Source organism: Passer domesticus, chromosome 9 (assembly GCF_036417665.1).
Source record: "Passer domesticus isolate bPasDom1 chromosome 9, bPasDom1.hap1, whole genome shotgun sequence".
Lineage (NCBI taxonomy): Eukaryota > Metazoa > Chordata > Aves > Passeriformes > Passeridae > Passer > Passer domesticus.
Window position 1 is genome coordinate 14067634 of NC_087482.1, and position 19464 is coordinate 14087097.

Here is a 19464-nt window from a genome sequence, read left to right on the forward strand (position 1 = left end):
CAGGCAGCCCACACTGTAACAGACCCTGAGATCCCCCACTATATCCATCCCTGCAGATTAGGAAAAGGGTGGTTGTTTGGAGGTGGAAGTGCTCTCATCATGCCACTGTAACCTGGCCATTTTCCTGCTCCATAAATTTCACAAATATTACCTCTGATGCCACCGCCCAAGTGGGAAACAGCTCCATCTGATGCAGCTGTCTCCCTTCCTTTGTCAAGAGATGGACATAGTGCTTCAGTGGAAGGTGGTATTTCTTGAAGGAAGCACTCCATCTTCGGTGCGAGCCCCTGCTGCAGGAAGGAAGGCAAAGCCAGACACGGGCACAGGCACAGCAGGTAATTGCTGTGCCGGGCTCAGCCCTGGCCGGGGCTGTGTGGCAGCAGCTCTTCCCCCAGGGCCTGCCCTTGCCCAGCCTGGCAGCAGCCAAAGCTGGAGGTGCCTCGGCTTCCAGGCCTCTGGAGCTGGTTCAGAGCCCCGGGGAAACGGGACTGGTGCAGCAACGTCCCTGTCGCTGCAGCTGCTGCGGAGCTGGCCCTGAGTGCCCAGAGGCCCAAGGCACAGGAGCAGCCCTGCGCGGCAGCCCTGCCGCCAGCCCAGGGCCAGAGCCAGCCCTGGCACACAATGGAAACAGTTCTCATCTTGGTTTGCTTCCAGACTGGGATGCTGGGTAGGATTCTCCATTAGCCTGGCGCTCTGAAGTTGTGAAGCCCTCTGAGCATTCTGCAGGTATGTTCTCACTGTCCCACCAAGGCGTAATGTTTGACTGACTGGTAAGAACCAGGTGACAGAAGCTTCTGTGGCTGTTGTGTTCCAGGCGTGTCTGCAGGGACGACCTCACCAACTCCTACCTTGGATGCTGCACAAAAGGCCAGCTCCCATGGCAGGGGTGAGTAGTGTGTCCCTGCTGACCCCTCAGGCTGAGCCCTGCTTTTGTGGGGTCCATTGCTGGGAAATGGAACTACTTTCTCTTAAGGTCCTCTGACAGGAGAGACCAAAGACATGGCAGGCAGGAAATTCCAGGACCCATTAGAAGTCATGTGGCAAATGCTGAAGGAACGTCTGCAGAGAAGACAAGGTGGGTGCATTTCCCTCATGCTTCCCCTGGGACTCAGCAGCCGGGGGCTTTGGCTGCACATCTGGATACGCCGTGCCCGGCACAGCAGGAAGGGATCCATGGCAGCCTCGCTGCCCCGCTGCTGCTTTCACGCCCTGCAGGGCTGTTTCCCAGCCTGGCCTGGCTGCAGCTTCTGCCCAGCCTCTGCAGGAAGGCATTTGGCATCAGCTGGCAGGCAGCCCCAATTGCACCTCCTGACAGACAGTCCATGCCCACCCTCAGATGCCCTGCAATTTCCTGGTGTCCAGGCAGATCAGATGTTGGGGCTGTTTGGGGAAGGAAGCAGCCTTGCGTTGTCCCAAAATCCTGGGTGTTTTCTGATCCTTATCCATTCCTTTCACAAGTGATGCCTCACCTTCCCCATTCCCAGTCAGGAATGTTTTCATCTGATCCAGCTGTCTCTTTTTCATTCTCCAGAAATGAAAGGAGAGTTTGTGCAGATGGAAGCACTCCCCAGAGGAAGCAGTGGTTCCATGCCAGCCTCTGCTGCAGGAAGGGAGGCCATGCCAGGCACAGGCACAGGAGGTAATTGCTGTGCCTCTGGGCCTGAGCCCTGCTGAGGCTTGAGCTGCCCTCTCTGCTGCTTGGCAGTGCGGGCACAGCCTGGATTGGACCGGCACAGCCCAGGGGAATTATCCCGAGCAGGCTCAGGGCACTCGGGTCCTGAGCAGTCCTGCTGGGGTCCCTCCATGGGAGACATGTCCTGAAACCTGGCAGTGACTGCATGGGGTGCCCATGGTGGGGAAAGGACAGAGGGGGAGAGCAATGCTGCAGTGTGTCCTGAGAGGGCCTGGCTGTTTGCTCTTGGGATCTTGGAGCTGTCTCAGCAGAAGGAGGGCAGGAGGGAGTGTAGGAGGGAGGGATGGATAGCTGTGGCACTGCCTGCTGCAGTTTTCCCCAGGGCTTTAGGGAGGATTTTCTGTGAGTTTGAGGGAGAGAACCCTGGGGCCCTGGGCTACTCCAGCCACCCCTCCCAGGGATGTTGCTGAGGGCATGGAAAGAGTGTGGAGAGTGATCAGGAGCCAGCCCAGAGCTCCCCAGGCCCCTGGGCAGCTTTGGCCATGTCCATTCCATCTGGCTCCCATAGCCTTACCCGACCCCCTTGCAGTGCCCTTTTCCCTGTAGCATTAGTGGTTCCCAGCATGCCACAGATATGGTTCTGATCTCTGCTCCCTTTTAGACTGGAGTCGTGACATGGGTTTTCAGGAAGTCCTGATGAAGGATGGTTTGAAGTTCCTGGAGGATGCTGGAGGCAAGTTTTCATTCTGCCTTTCCTGAGTGAATAATCAGGATCAATGCAACAAAAGCTCATTTATAAACCATTTCCCTTAACATTATGTAAGGGCTGAAGTATTCTGAGAATCTTTCCCTGCTCCCTTCTGGATCCCTGAGGGATCCCACAGGATCGCTGTCAGTGGGAGGAAGGAGCATTGATCTTTCAGTCCTCCTCCCGTGTACTGTGCCAGTGTGTCCTTCCGTGTGCTCTGTGCAGTCAAAGAGAAGAGCAGAGAGGGAAGGGGCCGGGCCCAGGGCTGTGCCCCGGGGCTGAGCCTTGTGGGCAGCCTGAGGATCTCCTGCAGTGCCACAGGAGCTCTTCTGTCCTGCCTTTCTTTGCAGCTGAACCTGCCGGTGAAGATCCCACATCCAGGACTGAGGCTCTGGGAGATGCTGAGGGTAGGTCAAGGCCTTTCCCCTGGGAGAGCTGCCAGCTCAGAGCCCAAAGCTGGGCCAGGGGGGCAGCGCTGCAGGTGCCAGCACAGAACCATGCACGTGTGTGCCCGCGCCCTGCACGATCCCCTCACCGCTGCTGCGGCTCAGTGGTGCCCGTGCAGATCAGCAGAGATGGCAGAAGCTTCTGTGGCTGTTGAGTTACAGGTGTGTCTGCAGGGAGGAGATTCATACGTACGTTGGTGGTTATTGCCAACAAGACCAGTCTGCATGGCAGGGGTGAGTAGTGTGTCCCTGCTGACCCCACAAGTTGAGCACTGCTTTTGTGGGATCCATTCCTGGGAAATGGAAATATTTTTCTCTAAGTTCCTCCGAAGAGGAAGATGCAAGACACAACAGAGAAGATATCCCTGGAACCATCCAAACAGATGAGGCAAGTGCTGAAGAAAATGCTGCAGGGAGGACAAGGTGGGTGCATTTCTCTCATGCTTCCCCTGGGACTCAGCAGCCGGGGGCTTTGGCAGCACATCTGAACGCATGGTTCCCGGCACAGCAGGATGGGATCCATGGCTCATTCCCAATGAGGAATGTTTCCATCTGATCCAGCTGTCCCTTTTCCTTCTCCAGAAATGAAAGGAGAGCCTGTGCAGATGGAACCATTTCCCGGAGGAAGTGGTTCCGTGCCAGCATCTGTTGAAGGAAGGGAGGCCATGCCAGGCACAGGCACAGGAGGTAATTGATGTGCCTCTGGGCCTGAGCCCTGCTGAGGCTTGAGCTGCCCTCTCTGCTGCTTGGCAGTGCGGGCACAGCCTGGACTAGAGCGGCACAGCCCAGGGGAATTATCCCGAGCAGGCTCAGGGCACTCGGGTCCTGAGCAGTCCTGCTGGGGTCCCTCCATGGGAGACATGTCCTGAAACCTGGCAGTGACTGCACGGGGTGCCCACGGTGGGGAAAGGACAGAGGGGGAGAGCAAGGCTCCAGTGTGTCCTGAGAGGGCCTGGCTGTTTGCCCTTGGGATCTGGGGGGTTTCCCCACAGAAGGAGGGCAGGAGGGACAGAAGGAGGTAGGGAGGCATAACTGTGTCACTGCCTGCTGCAGTTTTCGCCGGGGTTTTAGAGAGGATTTCCTCTGTGTCTGAGGGAGAGAACCCCGGGGCCCGGGGCTACTCCAGTCACCCCTCCCAGGGGTGTTGCTGAGGGCAGGGAAAGAGTGTGGAGAGTGATCAGGAGTCAGCCCAGAGCTCCCCAGGCCCCTGTGCAGTTTTGGCCATGTCCATTCCCATCTGGGTCCCATAGCCTTACACGACCCCCTTGCAGTGCCCTTTTCCCTGTAGTATTAGGGGTTCCCAGCATGCCACAGATATGGTTCTGATCTCTGCTCCCTTTTAGACTGGAGTCGTGACATGGGTTTTCAGGAAGTCCTGATGAAGGATGGTTTGAAGTTCCTGGAGGATGCTGGAGGCAAGTTTTCATTCTGCCCTTCCTGAGTGAATAATCAGGATCAATGCAACAAAAGCTCATTTATAAACCATTTCCCTTAACATTATGTAAAGGCTGAAGGATTCTGAGAATCTTTCCCTTCTCCCTTCTGGATCCCTGAGGGATCCCTCAGGATCGCTGTCAGTGGGACGAAGGAGCATTGATCTTTCAGTCCTCCTCCCGTGTGCTGTGCCAGTGTGTCCTTCCGTGTGCTCTGTGCAGTCAAAGAGAAGAGCAGAGAGGGAAGGGGCCGGGCCCAGGGCTGTGCCCCGGGGCTGAGCCTTGTGGGCAGCCTGAGGATCTCCTGCAGTGCCACAGGAGCTCTTCTGTCCTGCCTTTCTTTGCAGCTGAACCTGCCGGTGAAGGCCCCACATCCAGGACTGAGGCTCTGGGAGATGCTGAGGGTAGGTCAAGGCCTTTCCCCTGGGAGAGCTGCCAGCTCAGAGCCCAAAGCTGGGCCAGGGAGGCAGCGCTGCAGGTGCCAGCACAGAACCATGCACGTGTGTGCCCGCGCCCTGCACGATCCCCTCACCGCTCCTGCGGCTCAGTGGTGCCCGTGCAGATCAGCAGAGATGGCAGAAGCTTCTGTGGCTGTTGAGTTACAGGTGTGTCTGCAGGGAGGACTTCTCCAGCTCCAGGGCTGGATGCTTGGCCCCAACCCAGCTCCCATGGCAGGGGTGAGTAGTGGGTCCCTGCTGACCCCACTGGCTGAGCCCTGCTTTTGCGGGACCCATTCCTGGGAAATGGAACTACTTTCTCTTAAGGTCCTCCAAAAGGGAAGACCCAAGATACTGCAGCCAAAATGTCTCATGAGGCAGATGAATTCCTGAGAGAAACACAGAAGGAAGCACCCGGAGGACAAGGTGGGTGCATTTCTCTCATGCTTCCCCTGGGACTCAGCAGCTGGGGCCTTTGGCTGCACATCTGGACACGCCGTGCCCGGCACAGCGGGAAGGGATCCATGGCAGCCTCGCTGCCCCGCTGCTGCTTTCACGCCCTGCAGGGCTGTTTCCCATTCTGGCCTGGCTGCAATTCCTCCCCAGCCTCTGCAGGATGGAATTTGGCATTAGATGATAGGGTGCCCCAACTGTACTGTGGGCCTGAGATCCCCTGCCATTTCCCAGTCTCTGAGAAGATCAGGCGGTGTAGCTGTTTGCTCATGGGAGTGCACTGGCCTAGCCCAAATTACCTGGGCTTTTTCCTGATCTTTATCTGTGACTTTGACAAGCATTTCCTGATGAAGATGCCACTTCCCCAGTGGGGAATGTTTCCATTTGATCCAGTTGTCCCTTTTTTCCTTTTTCAAGTGATGGACCAAAAGACTCTGCAGGAGGAGGAACACTCAGGGAGAAGCAGTGGCTCACTGGCAGCGCTAGCTGCAGGAAGGAAGGCGATGCCAGACATGGGCACAGGCACAGCAGGTAATTGCTGTGCCAGGCTCAGCCCTGGCCGGGGCTGTGTGGCAGCAGCTCTTCCCCCAGGGCCTGCCCTTGCCCGGCCCGGCAGCAGCCAAAGCTGGAGGCGCCTCGGCTTCCAGGCCTCTGGAGCTGGTTCAGAGCTCCAGGGAAACGGGACTGGTGCAGCAACGTCCCTGGCGCTGCAGCTGCTGCGGAGCTGGCCCTGAGTGCCCAGAGGCCCAAGGCACAGGAGCAGCCCCGAGCGGGAGCCCTGCCGCCAGCCCGGGGCCAGAGCCAGCCCTGGCTCCTGACTGGGCAGGGGCTGCGCTGGGTCCTGACAGGGCCTGAGCCTGTCCCCTGGGGCTGGGGGAGCTGTCACGGGGCAGGGAGGGCCAGGGGTGGCAGTGGCTGCTCAGGGATGGCTTTGGCCCGTGTCCCTGGCAGCAGCCACTGCCCAAGCAGCTGCACTGCCCCCGGGCTCTCCTCCCGGCCTGCTGGGCTTTGTTGGCTGGCACAGCCTGTGCCAAGGGCCGGCAAGGTGCCTGCAGGCCCCAGCTCTGGGGGAAACAGAGAACGTCCTGCCCGTATCCACCGTGCTGCCAGCTCAGCAGTGCAGCACAGCACGGGCTCACGCTTCCCATTGCTCCCACAGATGCAGCTGGCACCACAAGACCTGTTCCCAATGCCCAGGATGGCCTCGGAAGTGGTTTCTGTCAGGGAACAGGCTGCTGGCTAGGGTTTCTGGCAGGCGTGCTTTATTTGGAGCTTGTCTTCATATTGTGCTGCATTGGAATCTGGTATTCTTGGAACAGAAAACAGTGAGTGTTTTGTGCTCTCCCCCTCCAACAGCTTCTTTTGAAAGTCTAACGTGGACAGGGAACATTCCCATTGAGGCTGCAGTGGAGTTGTGGCCAGTCCATGATAGTCCAAATAACTCTGCTGAGGGTTCTGCTGCTGCCCAGTGCTTCCATTGGCCTCTCAATTGCTGGGCCTTGTCCTGGGGGCCCCGCTGGGGCTGCAGCCAGAGCTGGCTCCCACTGAGGCTGCCTGGCCAAGAGCAGCCCCAGGGGCACGGGGCAGAGGCAGAGGGAGGTGGGGAGGAGAAAGAGCAGGGCCGAGATTGCCCTTGAAAGGCAGAGGCGCTCTGGGGCCTGCTCCTGGCCAGGGACCCTGCCCAGAGCCGTGCCCTGCTGGCTGGGGCCTTGAGGGGCAGCTGTCCAGCTGGGCCCAGCTGTGCCAGCAGCTCCAGCCATGCTGGGGAGCCTTGCCAGCTCTGGGCCGTGCTGTGCACGAGGGTCCCTGTGTGCCACTGGCAGCTGGGGCCTCAGCCACCACCTCTATTCACAGGTGCTCGCGTGTATCTTCAGAAGACAAACCTAAAAACAGAGGCAATGACAACCTGGCAGTTTATCCCAGCTCTTCCCTTCTGCCCCTATCTGCCCTGCCGTGGCTGCATCCCCGCCATGCGGCCATCCCAAAACCCACCCCTCCTCAACGAGACCCTCTGCCCCTGAGCCCCCTGGTCCTGTTCCCCGGCCAGGACTGAAGGTGGGCAGCCCTTGCCTGGCAGGGCAGGGCTTGTCCCACATTTTATGTTTAAATAAAGAATTAGAGTTTTCACAGCTATGTCCGGTTGGTAGCACCAACAAAGCCCACCCGGCACCAGCACTGACTGAGCTCCATGCCCAGGAGCAGCCGTGGATGGCCACGGTGTGGGCAGGCAGGAGCCAGGCAGGGGCTGCTGTGCCCAGCGGCGGGGCCCCGAGGGGATGGGGGAGCCCATGCTGAGCGTCCCTGGGCTGAGGGCACATTTCCTTCTGTGGCATCATCTGGGCCTGGACCTGAAGAGGCTCAAAGGGATATTTTGGTGTCCCTGCTGAGGGGTGCAGGGATCCCTCATGAGGCACAAAGGAGTATTGATGGCCTCTCCTAAGGTGTGCAGGGATCCCTCATGCGTTGGGCAGCAGGGTTAAATTTGAGAGGGTTTTTACTCTTCTCAGCACAGCACAGGGACACTTGGCCGAGGTTTTGCCAAGCTGGGAGAAAGCCTCTTGCAAAGGCTTGGGCCCAGCCTGTGGGCACAGCGGGCGGGCGCAGCCCATCCCCTGGGCCAGTCCGGGCTGCTCAGGCCGGGCCGGGCCGGGCCAGGCTCGGGCCCCGGCAGGGAAGGGCCGCGGCCCTGGGCTCTGCTGAGGCTGCTGAGCTCCGGCCTGCCCTGTGCTGCAGCCCAACACATTGACAGCCATGGCCGTGCCCTGGGCCACCGCAGGCACCCGGGGCTACAGCTGAGGCCGCGCCTTCTGCCACTGAAGGGAGGCTGGCTGTGTTCCCTCGCAGGGCACAGCTTATCTCCCAGCACCTTTGGGAACCTGCCTGCCGGGGAAGTGCTGAGGGGCAGAGAGTTCCAACCCTTCTCACTGGGAAGTGTGTCTGGTGGTGTGGGGATTTTAAAATTTTTTTCCCTCTGAATTTGTGTCCTACCAGAGGGTTAAGTTTGCTTGCTCTCAGTAGGGTGCTTTTCTTCTTGGCAGTCAGTGGGGCTTCAATGCAGCCAGGGTTGAAGGAGGATCTCTGGCCACTTGGGCTGTGGTTGTGGGACACCTTGGCTTCATCCTTCCTTTGGCTGTGATTTGCACTGGTGCTTGTGCAGGCATTTTATGGCAAGTGGCTTCAGTTTGTTCCTCTTGGTACCAAAAACCGAGAATAAACCTCTTTAACACCACTGTAGTATTAAGAGGCAGGCCTTACTTTCTTGACTTGCTGGATGCACAGGCCAATGGCATCACAGGGCCTTCTTGGTGGGGTCTTCAGATACCCTGGTGGTCACTGAAGAAGGAAGCTGAATTTTCTGGGAAAAAGACAGTTTCCCATGTGTGGAAAAGAATAACCTCTCACTTCCCCATCCTTTTCTATACAAAGTTATACAGGCAAGTGCATTCATATATCTCTATTTTCCTTGTCAATCTATCTATCTATCTATCTATCTATCTATCTATCTATCTATCTATCTATCATCTATCATATTAATCTATTGTGGTGTTGCATTTCATTCAAATGGTATGCTCTATCTTGAAAATGTACCCCTCAAAAATGTATGATTTATTCCAACCTGTGTTCCTCCCCTGAAGTCCCATGAATCTGCAATCCCATTGGCCCAAATCTTATTTCGTGCCCACTTTGAATTTCCCTCTTAAGCTGTGCGAGGAAGACCTGATTCTCTCATGGCCCATCTCTCCCCTAGGCTTGCCCTCTCTCCCCCTCCCTTTCCCTTTCCCCCTTCTCCCTCTGAAACCATGTTACACCCGGGGCTGGGGCCCCCAATAAACCCTCATCTAATCAGCACCCTCAGAAGCCGTGTGGAGTCTCCTTGCGTGCCTGCTGCTGCCAGCGAACTCACAGCCCAGGGGGCCCTCCGGGGACTCCCCGGGGAACCCCCCCCCCCCCCCCCCAAACAAACTGCTACAATCTATGAAATGTTTCTGTGATTTCCTTCTTGCTAGACATATGCAGGCTTGTTTAGATTGACTGTGAACCAAAATCCTGCAAAGCTGGAAAATGACTGGTGGCCATCACTCTGATTTCCTTAAAAGCCATTTTTCATTCTAATTTTTTCATCTATGGTGGCTGGTAAATACCTTTCTTCCTTAAGCTATGTGCTGGCAATACTGGAGGTAGAAAATAACATAATGCTGCATAGTTTAGATACTTGATAGTTTCCTTGTGAAATTTTATGGCAGTATCTCCTGCCCCAAAACTAAAGCAGCAGGTCAGCTACTGAGCACAACTTACTGCATAGCTGCAGCTCATGTTTCTACAGTGGAAGTGGCTTTTTGTTTTTCTGCATGGGTATGAAACACTACCAATTGAAAGGCCGTTTACAGAGCAAAGAGCCTTGTTAACTGTTGCCTGGACTTTGGGAAGGTGGTAGCTGTTAGATCAATACCCAGTAAACTGCCGAAATTAATTTTTGTGACTACTCTCTTGTGATTTTGGCCTGGCTTCTTTAGGAGGTTCAATTTTCATTAGAAATGGCACAGTGGAGCCAGTGCTGCCTCAGGACAGGTGGAGCTGGGACAAATGGCTCATTGATTTTGATCTCAACAAAAAGCCACCTGAGCTCCTCATGACAGCAACCCCACGGACTGGAAATGGATCCATTAAAACTAACTCATCACAGAGCTTTTAACTCGAAGCTCTGACACATGGAGCTTGCTCAGTTCTGCCATGGAGGAAGGGAGTTTGAAGACAAAGAGGTTTAGCAAGGAGATCCATGTACAACAAAAGTGCTTCTATTTTAGCAAATGAAGTATCTTAGATGTGAAACTTCATCCGTACTCCAGTCTTATCCTTCCATTTACCCAAATTCTCTGTCTTAAATCCTTTGTCAGTAGGAAAATATGACAGGGAAGTGTAGATCCTCCTTTCCTTCTTGAGCTGGGCAGCTTGTAACCTTGTCTTCTCCGACAAACAGGAGCAGACAAATGGGAATTTTGTCATGAAACCATACTTGGGAAAGTTTGCCCTGTGTTTGTTTTTGTCCCAAAGTAACTGAGATTCATCGGAGTATTTACAAGCCCTAAAGGATGGATTTATTTTGCTTGCTAGAATTTTGATTTTTTTAGACCTTTTCTGCTGCAGAAGAGCCTGGCACTTGCAGAACTCTTACCCCATGCACTTCTCCAGTGCTTCTTGCAGAGAATCATGCATGGAGAATGAAACTCTCACAGTTGACTTCTGCCTCCTTTCCTGCCACTGTTTTGTTCTTTTCCCATTTATAAGAACACAGGTGAACTAGAAATGTTGTGGTCAGGTGTGCTCTGTGGCTGCTCTGTGCTCAGAGGAGCTCTCCTGGATGTACAGCTTAGCATCTCCCTCTTTAAAGGGCTGCCCGGCTTCCTCCTGTCCCATCTCGTGGGTCCATCTTTTCATTCCCTTTTAATTTAAAATACTTCCACAATTTAATATCAAATGCTAGGTAAAAAAATCCAGTGGCACTCCCAGATAGAAAAAAATATGTTGTGTGTAACCCAGAGGAGGAATTCTGCTGGCAAAGTGATGGCTTTCCACTGAAGTGGATCAAACAGGTGCTCAGTTGGATGCTGGTGCTGAAGTACTTTTCTTGTGGCTTGAGTGTCTCATGGCAACAGCCTGAGATTTTAATAGCAGAAAGAAGGGATTTCCTGCTAATTTTCCTCTGAGAACTGTCACCTGTACAATCTTTTCCAGCCTCATGTAGTCTGACCTGTAACTGCTCCAAAGCCTGGTTAATTTTTTTAATGCTTTTGAAATTTTTGGTCCCATTTGCAGAGAACAGGAGGGTGCTGGCTATTTTTTTTCAGGTGCAGTGTATTTTTACTGGGGGCGGGACTGGCTTTAGTTTTACCTTCCCAGCATCAGCTGCACTGATGCTGGGAAGTTACTCTCTCTTATTCCAGTTACTCTCCAGGCTGGTACGTGCAACCCCAGTGGCAGCAGTGGTAGATTGAACTGTGCCTGGGCTGGGTTGGGAGGGGAATAATCCTACTGCATCCATGATTTTCCCTCCTGGGCACCTGCAGCAGGCAGAGCTGTGCCCTCCCACTGAGGCTGCCTCAGCCAGGAATGCTTGCAAAATCCCCGTGCTCCTTTGGTATCTCCAGACCAGGGGACATGGTGACGCTGGGTGTTGCCATGGGACAGGTGAGTCCTTGAAGGCACACACTTGTCCCACTGAGCTTGGGGCCCCTATTTGGAGATCAGCTGCAGACGACTGGAAAAAAGAATGTGGCATCTCCCAGTTCAAACAAACAAACCAGAAAACTTTATTTTGAGGGATGAGGGGGCCAAACAACAGGGGTGGGTGCTCGTCTGGTCCTGCCCTGGTTTTCAGGCCGACTGTAGGGCTTTTTATCTCGCAGCTGCCGCCGCAAGACGTGCCTCACACGAATTGGCCCGGATTGGGAGCGGGGCAAGATCCAGGGGGGTATGTATGGGGCTGTTTGTTTCCTGGATGACTGAGATTGCTGGGACAGCCTCAATGCCACCTGGCTGGTGGTACCAGCACTCTGGGCTGGACCATCCTCCAACCTGCGGCGCTTTGCCAGTGGGCTCTTGGGTGCCTGAGGATCCGTGTCTCCCCGTGGGTGGCCTCGCTTCAGGCCCTGCTTTCGGCAGGGCAAGCTGCTGCTGGTGACCAGCCCCACGGCCTGGGACTGCCCTGACACCGCCTGAGGGGCGGTGCTGGGGCTGCTGGTCTCAGCACGCAGCAGTGGCACGCGGTTGAGCCGGATGCGTTTTCCTTTCTGGCTGCCCGAGTCTTTTGCTTGCTGTCTCCATGAACGGCGACGAGCCTGGTCCGGCCTGGCATGTCCGGAGAGGCAGCTGCCGCTCTCTGCGTCTGCCTCTGCCCGGTGACACGGTGTGCATTGGGGAGAGAGAGAGAGGGCAGGGGGAGTGAGCACCTTGTAGAGCTCAGGAAATGTCCCTGCAGCATTGTCCCCAAGGCCCTGCTGGCTGGCTAAAGGGCAGGGGAAGTGCCGGTGCCCACAGCCCAGCCTGGCTCTTCTGGCCCATGAGAGGAGGGCCTCTACTCTGGGGTGATTCTGTGGATCTCCTGTTTCCCCTTTCTGCTGCTCTTGGCCGCTCCCCCTCTGCCATCTGTGGGGAGGGAGACTTGGCTCTCACCTCGCTCCTTGCCAGGGGGACGCTTCTTAGCAGCGTTCTGCTGCACCATTGTGGGTACGGAGGAATGCCTGGACGGTCTGTGCCACAGCACTGCCGGCCTTTCTCCTCCTGACAAAGCCTTCCAATCCTTCCTTGAGTGAAGAGAGATGCCTCAGAGACACCAAAACTCGCTCAGCAGCCTTGGGCAAGCTCCCTCTCGGGATCCTGTCCTCAGCTCTGAGTGCAATGTTGATGTACAGCAACGGTTATACCTCAGGCCTCCCTGGAGATGTGCCCGTGACCTCACAATCGGTGAGTTCTGCGTGCCCCACTCCCCTCACTTGGGGACGGTGTCCTTGTGGGTGCAGGCTGGGACTTTGTCCATGTCAGGCATGGCTGTGGTGGGAAGAGGAGAAATGGGAACAGGTCCATCAACAGGTTTATGGGCTTGAGTAGGCTCAGGTCTTACTACAGGTCATCAGTGATGATTGTTCCCCCCACCACAGCACCCAGGGGACCTTGTAAAATCTGAAGACTTTGCTTATTTTTAGGCCTCTCATGTTAAAAGAATTCCATGCTGGGCCTGTGTTACATAATTTTCTCAAAAAAATTGTCCAGTTAGACCAAGCTGAAAAGTAGTTCTTTTACTGTGGTAGGTTTAGGAAGGAACACAGATGTCGACTAAAAATCAGTCATTCCTAAGAAAGCGTAACTGTCATTATCAAAGAATTGTGGATGTTGAATAGCTTAAATGTACAAAATAACATGAAACTAAAGTTGAAGCAGGTTATTACTTACAGTCTAATTCAGAGCCCCTTGAAGTATGTCAAAAAGAAGCTTTGACTTCAGTGCTCTTTGCATCTGACTTAATTCCACAAATTGGAAACAATGTTTTGGTCAAGCTTTTTTTAATTTTTTTTAACAATTTAATATGTGTCAAAAACTCCTAAGGTTCACTACATTTGCCTATGGAGTATTTTTGATTTCCAGTGTTTTCTTATTCCCATGTTGGGTTGTTGTTGCTGGGTTTTTTGCCTTTTTTTAAATTTTATTTTCCAGTCTAAAATAAAAATCTGCTGTATTTAAGTTTTTGATCCTGTATGATAATGAAGACTAAACTATCCCATTTCAGTTACTTTTCAAAATAAATATGTGGATGAAAGTAGGTAAAATCTACTTAACAATATAATTATATTCACATGAGGGTCTGAAAAAAATAAGTACTTTTTTCTTATCTGTTAGCTCACATAATTAGTTGTTAGAGCACTCTTGGAAAAAGAGCTATGGGAGTAAAAGCAGTGGAGCTAAAAAAGTGCAGCTAATGTAAGGCAATGGTTGTAGTGCAAAGATGCCAGAGAATATAATAAAAAATATCTGTTGTGATCTAAATTTAGCATTATTAGAGTCTGGGGAAAACTATGGCTGAGAAGTCATTAGGGCAAGAACAAAGGTTAGTGCTGCAGAGAAGAGAGCTGATGCCAAGCTGAAGACACTGTTATTTACAGATGATTCAGATCTGCCTATCAGTTCAGAAAATTGCCCTCTAAAAATGGAAACCATCATCATATTAAACTTCACATGGAAACAAGAACCACAGCATGTGGACTGGCCTTTCTCCTCGTGTTGTCTATGTATAAATATCTATTTAGCAGTGGGCAACTGGGCTGCCTCTGTGTGGTGGGGATGATGGGGTAGTAGTTTGTGGAAGGTAGCTGGGACAAACTTTAGGAGAGGTAAAGGACAAGTACCCACAGCCAAAGAATATGGTCAATGAAACACTTGTGGTTTTGTCATGAAGAGTAAATTTTAAGGAATTAAACACTTGTGGTTTTACCATGAAGAGTAAATTTTCTTAGTGTAAAGTCATCTTTTTATCATAGACTGTTGAATTTTAACAGTGTATGTGGCTGTAATGCAGCTCTCAACGTCAAAATTTTGGAAAATTTCAGAGTATGGTATGTCTTTAGGTCCATGGTTTTCATGTGCCTTCACTTGCTATGAGGGGTTTATCCAAACCCCAGGTTCAGATAGTATCCAGCTTGTTCCAGATGTCCTGCACTTTTGTTTCATGGGCACATAGATAATAAAAAAGTTATCAGTTTCTTTATGCCTTTTAACTGTTGTTGTTAGCCAAGGACATGGTGTACATTTTTGTGAAAGCATTTTAAAATCAGATGAAATTGTTTTTAATTCAGAGGTTTTTCAGAAATATTTTCAATGATACACATTATAGCATACAATCAGTGCACTGGAATTTGGATTAACTTAAATAAGATCAAGTGAATATATCAGCAATCTTCCACAAAATAATTAAGAAGTAACTGTGTACTGCATATGACTTTTAAATATCTTTAAATATCTGATGACTATTGCAATTGTGTTGTGGTGCAGGGTTCATTTGGTTTCTTCCGTTTCCCCCTAAAGTTATAACGGTTCGGTCCTAGGGTTCCCCCCCCCACCCCCCCTGGCAACCCCTCCTTTTGAGAGTGTCAGTTTTTTGTCTCCACCCCTGTTCCCCTGGTTACCCTCTGTCAATCCCTCCCTGAGTTCCTGTCCATCAGCCACTGTCCCCTTCCCTATTTCCAGAAAGTTCTCCCCTCCTCGGTGGGTGACTGGATCGGGAACAAGGGTCCCTCCCTGTCGCATTCCCTATTGGCGAGCCGGCATATTTGTCACGAGTTTGTTCCCTCCCAAGTTCTCTCTCATTGGTTGAAATGTTCTATGTTCCGTCCCTTTCTAATCGGCTGTACCCCTGCCTCGTGGTCCCGACTCGGCTGGCGTTCCCTGGAGACATTAAAGCACTCTGGACTTTGCCCTGATTCGGGTCCCTCTTTTCTACTTCGCCTTCTTGCTGATCACTGCTGCCTCCTGCTGAGGCGCTGCCCGGACGCCCCCGGCGCATCTGGGCAGTGCCCCCCCGGCTGTCAGTTGCTGTGCCACAGCTCGGCCGGTGCAGCCTCCTCCCCCGCCCGGGGGAGTAGAGAAAAAACCTCGGACAGCAACTTGGCACAATTGTACTTCAACTGGGATGAAACTTTGACAGATTTCAGTGCATGTTTTGCTTTTTTTTTTGATCTGGGCCAGAACTGTAGAGAAATGGAAGTCTGACCATGTGTGCACTTTGTGTGGAATGTATTGAGTGGTTGCAAACTTGTTTGAAGTCGTTGTTTTGGGGAACTAAATATATTTTTTTCCGTGTGTGTGAAAGTTACAGAAGAGTTACTGTCTAACACATAAAAATTCAAAGCTAGCCCTATAAATGGGTAAGAAATCACATGTCTCTCACAGCTTTCAAGAAGTGAACCTTTCTTTGGAAAAAGAGAACCAACAATAAGCTGTGCTTTTTATTAAAATTTCTTTTTATTTAATATCTCTCTCCATGTTTGTATACAATGTGTATAATTTAGTGGATTTTGTAGTCAAAACAATTGATATTGCCCCTATTTTCCTGCAGGTTTCTCTAAATATATATCCTCTTCAATGATTTTTTTCCCTTTTAATAATCTTTATTTATGGTTCACATGAAAAACCAGCCACTGGGGAGTTGGGAACATGGTTTTTATTGTCTGGATGTTGTCAGTGATGGTGCACGGAAGCATAAAGGATCTTGAATTTTGTAAACCAAGGTAATTGTGCAGGAATCTTGATAACAAATTCTTGTTTTGACTAGTAAAGGATAGGTTATTAAATTCATAGTTGTAGTATCTAAAGCTTGCTCCAAAATGGGGTAATTTTTCATCTAAGGACCACTTTGAACTACACTCTGCATGTTTTTTTTGAAGCATCCCTTAACAACAGAAAGTTACAGCTGGGATGATGTTTCACTGCTTTTTAAATAGATCCTCTATGCAAAACCTGAGGGCTGTAGTTGAGCTGAGCCCTGTTTTGCTTGGAACTTTTTTGCCCCCACAATTTCCCACAAAGTGAAGGTGGAGAAATTACTAACTTTTACTAAGAAAGATAATAGGTCTAATGGGCTCTTGTATATTATGGATTGATCAGTATACTCAAGCTGTAAAATTTTTGTATGAAAAATTAACAAGCACAGAACCTGTAGTCTGGACTCTGGAGGATACCGAACGGTTCCAAGACTTAAAGGCTCGATTGACGAAAACCCCAGTTTTGAGTCTGCCTAATTGAAGAAAACCATTTGATCTGTTTGTTAATGTTAATGAATGGATAGCATATGGAGTGATAACCCAAGGCTGGGGGGGAAGCAGGAAGCTGGTGGCTTATCTGTCAAAATTATTGGATGTGGTTGCAAGAGGGTGGCCAGCCTCTATTCAAGCTGTGGCAGCCACAGCTACCTTATTAGAAGACACTCCAAATCCTACATTAAATGGAAGGATTTCAGTACACACATCCCATTATTTGAGGACAGTGTTAAGCCAAAAACTCCTCAGTGGCTAACACATAGCTGAATCCTGAGGTATGAAATAACCCTGATGAATGTCAAGAATCTAGAGACTGTCACCTCAAAAGGTTGAAACCCTGCTCAATTCTTAACCGGGGAACCAAAAATGGAAAATTTAGATCATAATTGTATAGAGCTAATTGAGATGCAAACAAATGTAAGAGAAGAGCTAGAAGAAGACCCCTTACCATATGGAAGGATCCAGTATATAGATGGATCCTCCCAAACAGTAATGGGAAAATGGGCATCAGGATACGCCATTATTGAAGCAGAGGAAAACAAAGAAAAAGGGAAATTACCCTCAAATTGCTCTGCACAAACTGCGAGGTATATGCCCTAAAGAGAGGTTTTGATTTATTAGATGATATAGGGACAATCTCCATGGATTCTCAATATGCCTTTGGGATAGCTCATACCTTTGGAAAAATCTGGCCAGAGAGGGCATACCTTAACTCAAAGGGGAAAAATCTGGCACATGAAAGTCTGATAGGGAAGCACTTGAATCCCTCAGAGGACCAAAAGAAATTGCCACAGTCCATATTAAAGGCTACTAAAAAGGGGATACCCCTGAAATCCAAGGAAACAAATTAGCAGACCGGGCAGCCAAAAAAGCAGCCTTTGAAATGCTGGACTCAGTCATAGTCCTAAGGGTAAAAAAAGACCAGGGGAAAATAAAGGAAGAGGGGGTTCCAGTTTTCAAGGACAAGGAGCTAAAAGAAATAGAGCAAATGGGAGCAGTAAAAACAGGGGATGGAAAGTGCTGGACCCCAGATGGATGATAAATATTCAACTGAATAATAACCAGGAAAGTGATGGAAGAGATATACCAATTAACTCACTGGGGAACACAATGAATATATGATCATTTCCTGAAATATTGCATGGGGACAGGAATATATGAAATGGCCAGATCCATCACAGGAGAATGTCTAACCTGCCAAAAAGTCAACAAAAAGGTAATGTGAAAAACAACTCCAGGAGGGAGGAAATTAGCCATAAGACCTTTCCAGAATATTCAGGTTGATTTTACTGAATTAACTCCAGCCCGAGGGTATAAACACCTATTGGTCATACTTAACCACCTAACCCACTGGGTTGAAGTGTTCCCCACAAGAAACTCAAACTGTGACAAAAGTTCTCTTGGAAGAAATTCTTCTGAGATATGGGCTAGTAAATCTTATTGATTTGGACTGTGGCCCCCACTTTACATCCAGTGTTCTGCAACAAGTCATCAGGGCCCTGGGAATAAAGTGGGAGTTACACACCCCTTGGCACTCTCAGAGTTCTGGGATGGGCGAGAGGGTGAATCAAACCTTAAAGCATATCTTAACAAAATTGGTCTTAGAAACCCAATAGAACTGGGTCAAATGTTTACATCTAGCCCTATTACAAATAAGAACAAGAGCCAGAACAGATCTAGGGGTCTCTCCTTATGAAATGCTGCTTGGGCTGCCTTTCTTGCTTACCCTGTACAGTACCAGGGAACATCTAGAAGGGGGCATGACAATGCAAAAATACTTAGAAACAGTAACAGCAACCCTGGAAGAACTAAGGGAAAAGGGACACCTTCCCCAAACTTCCCCACTGAACTGTAAAATACGTAGTATTAACCCAGGAGACCGGGTATTGATTAAATCATGGAAAACCTCTCCACTCACTGCTCGCTTTGAGGGCCCCTTCCAGGTGCTGCTTACAACAAACACCGCAGGAAGAGCAAAGGAGCGGGGGTGGACACATGCAAGTCCAGTGAAGGGTCCAGTACAACCCCCAAATGAGGCAAGCAAATGGACTATAGGCAGCAGAGACAATAAAGACTTGAAATTGGTCCTGAGGAAAACAGCAAAAGAAGCGCAACCCTGAACACAACCCCCCACGGGAAGCATCTACATTGTTATCCTTAAATCCTTAAAGCTTGTTAATGTTTGTTATAGTACAAGGTCAAGTTTTGTTCAGCTAAGAATGACAATCAAAACAAGATCTCAGTTTCTGGTACTGTTCCATAGAGCACTCTCCTTGCAACCCTAATTGGGACCAAATTGAAGAAAGGGAGTCGGTACAATAAAGGTCATGGCAGAATGTCTCCAGAAGAAGGGAAAACCAGAAGTGGGAGGCAAGACTGGATTGGGAATTACCTCCAGGAAATACTCTCTGGCACCGAGAAAACCCCTGTGGTTCGAGAGGTGAGGAGGCCAGCCCGTACCAGACTCCCACTCGTAGCAATGCTACTACTCACCCACTTTGGAGGAAGTGGAGGAAACACTTGTGAGAAGTGTTACTGTCCCTTGTATAGAGGAGATACAGTACGTGTACTCATCAGAGTACACACAGACATGAATCCCAAATGCATCGATCACTCCCAGTTAACAACCTGTAAAGAAGAAAATAAATTATATGGGCTGGCTAAAAATATTGCAAACCCAAGCCAGAGGATGTCAGGAGAGTGCCCTGTGAAAGAAAGATGGGTATGCTTTGAACAAGGAAGTGAAACCAACTCAGAGGATACATTCAAAGAGAAAGAAGTGCAATTGAAAAGACAAAGGGATAGAGAGGGACAAATATACAGAAAGAATCTTTTTTATCAATATGGTATAAAAGAATTTAATTTGATTCATTGTTGAGTGTGCAGGGGGACACACTTAAGTGAAATTTGGCCATGGGACAGTATCAGTTTAGGTCCCCTAGACATTTTTAAATGGATTACATCAAGAAAAAGCACAGTGGTACCCAAAAGAAGGTAAGGTGAGTGGAAGC

The 19464-nt window shown here is 50.5% G+C and overlaps 2 long non-coding RNA genes across 2 annotated transcripts; both read left to right on the plus strand.

Annotated features, from left to right (window-relative positions):
- The first annotated feature begins 896 nt into the window (after positions 1–896).
- On the plus strand, positions 897–2349 carry LOC135307465 (uncharacterized). The gene is made up of 3 exons (XR_010368186.1): positions 897–1075; positions 1532–1639; positions 2295–2349. It is a non-coding gene; the product is annotated as an uncharacterized LOC135307465 (long non-coding RNA).
- Positions 2350–2718: 369 nt separating this feature from the next.
- On the plus strand, positions 2719–4242 carry LOC135307191 (uncharacterized). The gene is made up of 5 exons (XR_010367912.1): positions 2719–2788; positions 2990–3061; positions 3149–3250; positions 3410–3514; positions 4171–4242. It is a non-coding gene; the product is annotated as an uncharacterized LOC135307191 (long non-coding RNA).
- The last annotated feature ends 15222 nt before the right edge of the window (positions 4243–19464 follow it).